Genomic DNA, 8040 nt, shown 5'->3' with positions numbered 1-8040 from the left:
AGCAGGAGAATGGTCAGGAAGCCGGGTCAATACCAAATATCAGTCTAAACCAGAATCAGGAACCGAAGGAGAAGTCAGGAACAAGCTGGGGTCAGAGTCCAAGTAACAGCAACACAGGAACAAACGCTGGACCAAGGCTGAAGACCAAATACTCTGGCACTAGACATGTGTCAGAGGCTGCTTTATATACCCTAAGGTGCCTCCTGATTGGGTTAGGGAGATCTTGGTGGTAAGACATGCTGGCTGCAGACAGGTGAGCAGAGATAGCGTCCCGCTGCTAGGCAACAGGACGTGGTTGCTTGGAAGGTGCAGGCGTCCGTCTCCTGCCCCAAGTGTCAGTGCGGATACGGCGCCTGACAGTAATATTCAAGAGTAGACAACATGAAGCTATGGGTCTCAACTGTGGTTGGACTGATGGAAATGCCATGTTGGAGGTTATCATTCACCAATAAATGGGTTGCCTATCCTGCCTCTAGAACACTGTAGACTGGAAGTATATTTACACTGACGGTAACATACGCTGGGTTGATTAGCCACAGAGCACACAAATATATGTCTCTGCGGCTGCTCTATAAATCTTGAATGGTTACTGGTACGCTTCGTCCTACAGCTTACACAACGGGTGACAGCAGGTTGTCAATCATTCGAACCATTTAATCATTCCTTCCCGTCCTGTCACAGTCAGTTGGTCGGCTAACGATGGCACTGCTTGGTGATTTGGTCATTCATCATGGTAATCCTGTGCTTTTCTCTCATAAAGGACCTTTTCTTGATAAAAAAAAATAAAAATCCTATTCAATAAAAATTAAAGACTGAAAAAAAAAAGGGTAGAAAGAGAGAGGACAATGGCAGGGTTTGTTTGCAGAGCATGGCACACCTGCACATTTTGTGTTTGTAGGCAGTCGGTATGCCCATGAGTATGAAAGAGAGATATAGGTAGCCAAGCTTCATTCTGTTATGCCCTCACACTTACTATATTACACTATACTCATTGCCTATACACAGCGGGGGGCAGCCATCTTGTGGTTTGAACCAATCTTAAATGTATACATTCAGTGTGCACTATAAAACCTAGGGGTAGAGTTATAAAGCCTCTAAAAAGGAAAAGTGGAGATGTTGCCCATAGCAACCAATCAGATTCTAGCTATCATTTTCTAGAATGTACTAGATACATGATAGCTGGAATCTGATTGGTTGCTATAGGCAACATCTCCTCTTTTCCTTTTTAGAAATCTTAGTAAATTTACCCCCCCCTGTAGTGGTGTCAGGGGGTTTGCACATCTAATAATCTTTTGGTGTCATATAATATAGGCAACATAACGACCACTAAGGACCACTAGAACTTCTCCCATTTATTAGGGATAATTTTCACCCTCCTCCTTCATTACTTCCTTTCCTGCCACGCTGGTCTTCTCTTTCTTCCTTCAAATAAATTATTTACCTGCTGTCCTACATTTGTAAAAAGGAATCGAGGACAAACTAAGCCCCGCCCATGATTCATACCCCTGTCACACACCTAATGGGACCAAAGCCCCGCCCTATCCTCACAATGCCACGCCCACTTTCTGAAGGTCACATGTCTTTTGGGGGAAAAAAATTGCGCCGATTGTGACGTGCTTAAATGCATCAGCATCAAAGCGTCCCTGGAAATTATTATAAAATGTTGGCGTTTCATGTAATAATATTTTTATTATTAAATAATAATTCATCATTTATCAACTGCATGTTGTATAACCGGTTTAGCCATATATTTCAAATGACCAAACCATTGAAGGGGTACATAAAGAGCCATTTGTATACAGATACAGTCATAGTAGCCACCTATATTTTAAAATAGTTTCCTGGGGCATTTTCCATGCAATACTGTCCCAAAGGAACTTGGAGCACTGCAATCACCATCAAGGCAAGTTTACTGGATTAAGACTGTAGGGGGCCCGGGGCACTTAAATTATATGGTTATCATTTTAGACAAATACACATTCAATACTGTGTGCACTACTGTTAAATACACACAGCTCTGCCTTCACGAATAGTACGATATAAAGAAGAACATACCTCCCACCTGTCCTTGCAGTTGCACTAAGTGAGACAGTCATCCAAATTCAGGACTGCCTCACCAGATTCAGGACAGTTGGCAGATTGTCCTGCTCTCTCCTACCTGTTCTTGTCTCTTTCACCACCTGTAGCTGCTGGTGTCTTTAGTTGCTGCTTGTCTGGATCCTGGAATGTTGGGGGCCCTATTTGAAAAAAAATATGTACATGTAATTTAGAAAACTCCAACCACCCCCAGCGTTAAATCAATAGCACCCACATTTAATAATGAGGCCCCAACATTAAAATATGTTAAAGTATTCGCATTTGATAAATAGATCTTTTCTCTCCAACTAGCCCTGACATTAAATTAATAGTACTGCAAATTAATAAATTAACCTATTTCCCTCCCTCCAAACAGCCCCAGCAATAAATTAAAAACATTTACGGTTAATAAATATTTCCCACAACCATCCCCAGGATTAAATAATTCATATTCACATTTATTAAATAGCCCTCCTTCTCCTCAAACTTAGTCCCCACCCACAGTCCACCATTAAATTAATAGGTCACCTTTCGTTACATTAATAAAACCCCCCCATCCCCTTTCTTTATTACTTTAAGAAAATAACCCCTCTCCCCATCTCACACACTTACCTGCACTCAGCAGAGCTGTGTAGGAGACTCCTCTGTCTCTCTGGAAGCTGCTCTGCATGGGATGGGAACCGGTCATGTGACTTGTCAGAGGAAGGCCAGAGAGAACGATCCCAGAGACACACATGAAGAGCAGGGATGAGACAGACACAAACACACATAATGTAAGAGAGGGAGGGGGGGAAAGGCTCAGCTGCATGTCTTTTTTTTTTAAAGTTGCAAAAAACTGCAGCCGCCACCGGTCAGGGGGCCCCTGAGAGAGGGGGCCCGGGGCACATTCCCCCTGTGCCCCCCCTTAATCCAGCTCGGGGTGGGGGGGGGGGTATTTATCCGATCGCCGTCCCCCCCTTGATTCTGCCATTGCAATTACCTAATTTATCCATCCATCCCTCCCGTCAATGTGCAGGTAACTAAGAGCAATGCATATACACAGAAATGCAAACACAGCTAGCTCAAAGAAGTATTCATTTCAGTAATTAGATTCAATGCATATATGATGTCTCTACATTATTTGCAAACCATACTTGTCTACTCTCCAGGGAATGTCTGTTGAATTTTATAGTGGAGTTCTCTCGAAAGAGTAGGCCACCCACCTGATCCTGCTGATTATCTCAGTGGGTCGGACAGAGGCGTGATGATGCGGTTGTCTGCAAATTGTGTCCCTAACCACACAATAATGCGAAACGCGCCAGTCCCCTCTAAACTGAAACTACAAAACTGTGCCCAAAATAGGCTGATATTTGTAGTACTGCAAGCACCAGCATGCCCAAACTGTTAAGGGCAGCTTGGGCTTGCTGAGACCTGTAGTGCACCATTGACAAAATTGTGTTTTTAACATTAAATATTTTTTATTACCCCACTCCACCGCATCTCCTTAGGAAATCCAGCCTCGTGCTGACCAACCTTGGTTGTCATTAAGGCAGAGGGGACCCCACACTGCGGGCTCCCCTGCTATAGTGAAACAAGCCCCGGCTGCCAAAGCCTAGTGCTGGTACTAGTAGAATTGGGGTCAACCCCACGCTTTACCCATCCCCCCATTTTGCTAGTACCATTCTAGGCTGGCAGCACTAGGGTTGAGCTGTTTTAGGGGAGGGGCGGGTGCATTTTTTTTGTTGATGTTATGTTTTAACTGTCTTGTGCCCGCGGGTATTGCATTTTGGTGTCAACAGTCTGGCTGTCGACAGATTGACTACATCTCAGAACAAGAGCATGAAGAAAGATGACTGTACTCATGACAGCTTACATTACCTTAGATCAGGACCAGTAATCACATTTTAGGCTTTCACGCTACACACAATCATCTACTACTGCTCTGATCTAACAGGCATATAACGTATTACTCATTAGGCTCAGACAGATATACTGGGTAGTAGGTAAATACCAACATAGAAAGAGGCCAAGGAGCATACCTGTCATCAGTTCTGATTTCCCGAAATGGGCCTTACCCAATCAGAAACAGGTATTGTTTGGATGGATTGAGTGTGGTCTTATTTTGCTAATTGGAATATTTGCAGATATAAAGGGTGGCGATAAGGCTGAAATCTCCATCTAACAACTAAAGCATCTCCCAGAAACTAAATAGACGCTGAACTGTTTTATTCAAACGTAAAGATGTTAAGCATTAAGGTATCTTTAATACTTTATGAGCTAAGTGAACGTGTGTTAATTATTTTCTTCAATCATGACCATTCTTCTTTCTTCGCTCTTTCTTTAGACATTGCTGTCTGCCTGGAGAATGTTTTAAAGTCTTTCACCAGGGGAAACCGTAAGTCAAACAACACTATTACAAACAAAAATATAAATGTATTTTGCTTTTATAATATAAGGTGAATCAGCTTCTATTAAACGTATATGAAGCTATTTGTGTTCTGGATGCTCAACGTAAAACAGATTTGTGCTTCACCTGTGTCCTGGATGGTCAACGCTGTGCACATCTAGGATGGCAAAGAGATGGGAAGATCTGAAGAGGCACTGTGTGATAGTGGAAGTGTCACATCCAAAATCCTTTCACATTAGAGCCACCCCATTTCATTGCATTAAATTAAACGTTACAATTTTTGTCCTAAAATACTGCTCGGTATGGCCATAAAACAATGAAGAGAGAGAGGATATCTGGACGGCCTTTGCATGCTGATTTTTATTACATTAGTTGAAGTGCTTGCAGAAATGTGCTTCTCATTTGAAGTGCAACGTAAAAGAATAGGGCGAGACTCAATTCCAACCAGCTCAGAGTTGCTACAAAAATCAGGTACTTTTGTGGATTGGAATTAGCCATGTACCCCGTTGCACAGCAAGGAGCACCCCAAACATGCACCCTTTCCACCCCCTTATCTGAGTTTGCAAATTAGGTTTTGCCCTGCTCTGCAAAATTTGACACACTGGTGCACCGATCATGATCATTTATTTATATAGCGCCACTGATTCCGCAGCGCTGTACAGAGGACTCACTCACATCAGTCCCAGTCCCATTGGAGCTTACAGTCTGAATCCCCTAACATACAGAGAGAGACAGACAGAGAGAGACACTAGGGTCAATTTTGATAGCAGCCAATTAACCTACCAGTATGTTTTTGGAGTGTGGGAGGAAACCGGAGCACCCGGAGGAAACCCACGCAAACACAGGGAGAACATACAAACTCCACACAGATAAGGCCATGGTCGGGAATTGAACTCATGACCCCAGTGCTGCGAGGCCTAAGTGATAACCACTGAGCCACCGTGCTGCCCAGCCATACTTTGCAAGGAACGCCTTCACTCGCCCAACTTCTCCCACCGACTAGTGCAAACTTCTAATCCTCCGCAAATGCAGCCACCTGGTGCCACAAATCTATCTAAGCGAACTTGCACAAATCAAGGAGCACTGTACTTACAATGAGGGGTTTGTGCTGCGCCTCAGCCGTTTTGCACTTTTTAAATGACCTCCACAGTGAGATGCTTTTATAAAAAGGGATTTACAGGTAGCTGTGCAGAAAATATAGTGTTGTTCATAGTAACCAATCCAACTCTAATTGCAGACAATCCCCTGCGATCCCCATCTTGATACACCGCAATTGACATTTTCACAAATCATTTTCTAATAGACCAGGGGGTAAATTTATCAAGCTGCGGGTTTGAAAAAGTGGAGCTGTTGCCTATAGCAACCAATCAGATTCTAGCTGTCATTTTGTAGAATGTACTAAATAAATGATAACCAGAATCTGATTGGTTGCTATAGGCAACATCTTCACTTTTCAAACCCATACACACTCTTTATTAGATTACATGTAATATACATCTGAAATTATTACCAGCAAAATACTTTTTGTCCCCTTCGGGCCTCTGTCTCTTCCATTAAGCTCCTCCATCTTACTCCCACATGTTACTGGCTTTAAGTCATTTTTCACTATGATGAACATGGCCTAATGAAGGGTTAGTAAATACCCTGCAAAGAGCCAGGACCCCACACTGGTGTACAAGCCTGTATCCCCTAAAGGGGGCCTGGTGAAGAGACCGCTGTTTTATTTTTTTAAGCTGGGGACCCCAAGGGTCACCTTGACATAAAATGTATTCAGGTGCAGAGCTCCCTAAAGACAGGTACTGGTATTTGGGATTGACCTTTGACTTTCTATTTTACACCCTTCCACTTATATCAGGCCTGACCAACCTGTGGCTTCCCAGGTGTTGTGAAACTACAAGTCCCAGCATGCCCTTCCAGCTTCCAGCTGGCTAACTGCTGGCAAAGCATGCTGGGGCTTGTAGTTTCACAACACTTGAAGAACCGCAGGTTGACCAGACCTGACTTATATCGTTTCCATAGCTGGTTAGATGCATCGGCTCAGGGGCAGATTTCCATAGATAATACTTTTTAGATAATACTAGATAATACTAATTTTAAAATAGTTCCTAGGGACAATTTCCTACTGAGTCGGTCCATCCAATCACGTCTTGTGCGATACTGGGAACTTGGAGACTTAGTTACAATCCCTATTGTGTGTTATTTACTAAATGTAATTGTAATGCACTTTACTGCATTTAAAATACTCGTCTTCAATAATTATTTACTAATAATGCCCAGGGAATAAGAACAGATGGTGACAATTCCATATATGTCGTTGTTCAGTTCTGATAATAGGGACTTTTCCAGGCACAGAAATGATTATAACCTGGGAAAATAGGGACAGTCGACAACTATGTAGTTATCTATTTTTCTGTAACATCACCCACTTCTTGCAGGTGCAGATGGAAGGTGGTCTAGTTTTTGCTGGTGTCTAGGAGACTTCCCAAAAAAACAGAAATTGTGGGCTGTTTATTATAAATAAATGATATGTAGATGCGTAATCACTAAAGATTCATATAAATTCTGCCAAATGATGTGCAGCGTGATTTGTAAGACGTTTTAGTAGCAGGATATATATATATATATATATATATATATATATATATATATATATATATATATATATATATATATATATTGGCAGAGAATACATGCATTTGGGTAAAGGACAGTACCCACCCAACCTAATAAAAAGCATTAGGTTGGCATCAGGACGGGGGGGCTATATAGCTTAGAGTGGACGACCCCTTTAATTCTCCTCACAAGGGCTTTTTGGAGAGCTGCAATGTTTTGAACTAAAAAATATGATGTTCGTTAGTCTCCAAATAGTTGTGACATTACGCTGAAGCGGAGGGGGGGGGGACCTGTTCTTTGCCGCATCAAAAAGATTAAGCTGTCAAGGTGTGCCTTCTAAAATACATGTGTAACATTATAGTTGAGGAAAAGCATTTAAACCTAAGCCTTCCTCTGTAGTATGTTTGTTTAACTATTATTTGAAAGATTTACAACATTGTTTCAACAAAGTGAAAAACAGCAGTGGCAGCTGCTGGCTGCCTGCCAAGTTCCGTGAGTCTGTAAAACAGCATTAGGATATGCTTTAAATCCACCATAAGGCACAAAAAAAAAGAATGGTCACTTCCTGTCTATGTGAGTGAGCCAGTAATGTCAGATCTGTTTCTATAGATTATATTTAGATTGTGACTATTGTAGGTGCTAAAACAGTGGCAATACTGTGTCTCTTATCCGGTTACTGGCTGTGTGTGATGGGAATTCACAGCAAGGTGACATCAGACATCAGACATGACTAAGCAGGGGTCCTGCCGTCTCACTGAAGGTGCGTGAACAAGTCTGTCTAATGACAGGTCTGCCTAACCAAAGTGCTACATTGAAGTGAATTAATCTTGTGGTAATGACACTGGACTTTGAAGTCCGTGAATTCGCCGTGAGATGAGAATGCCTTCGGACATGACTGTCTGTAACGCTAAACACAGTCATTGTGTCTTTGTTGTCAAGAGAACCGCAATTAACAAAATCCCATG

This window comes from Mixophyes fleayi, chromosome 9, assembly GCF_038048845.1.
Source record: "Mixophyes fleayi isolate aMixFle1 chromosome 9, aMixFle1.hap1, whole genome shotgun sequence".
In the NCBI taxonomy this organism is placed as follows: domain Eukaryota; kingdom Metazoa; phylum Chordata; class Amphibia; order Anura; family Limnodynastidae; genus Mixophyes; species Mixophyes fleayi.
This window is presented reverse-complemented; position numbering follows the sequence as displayed.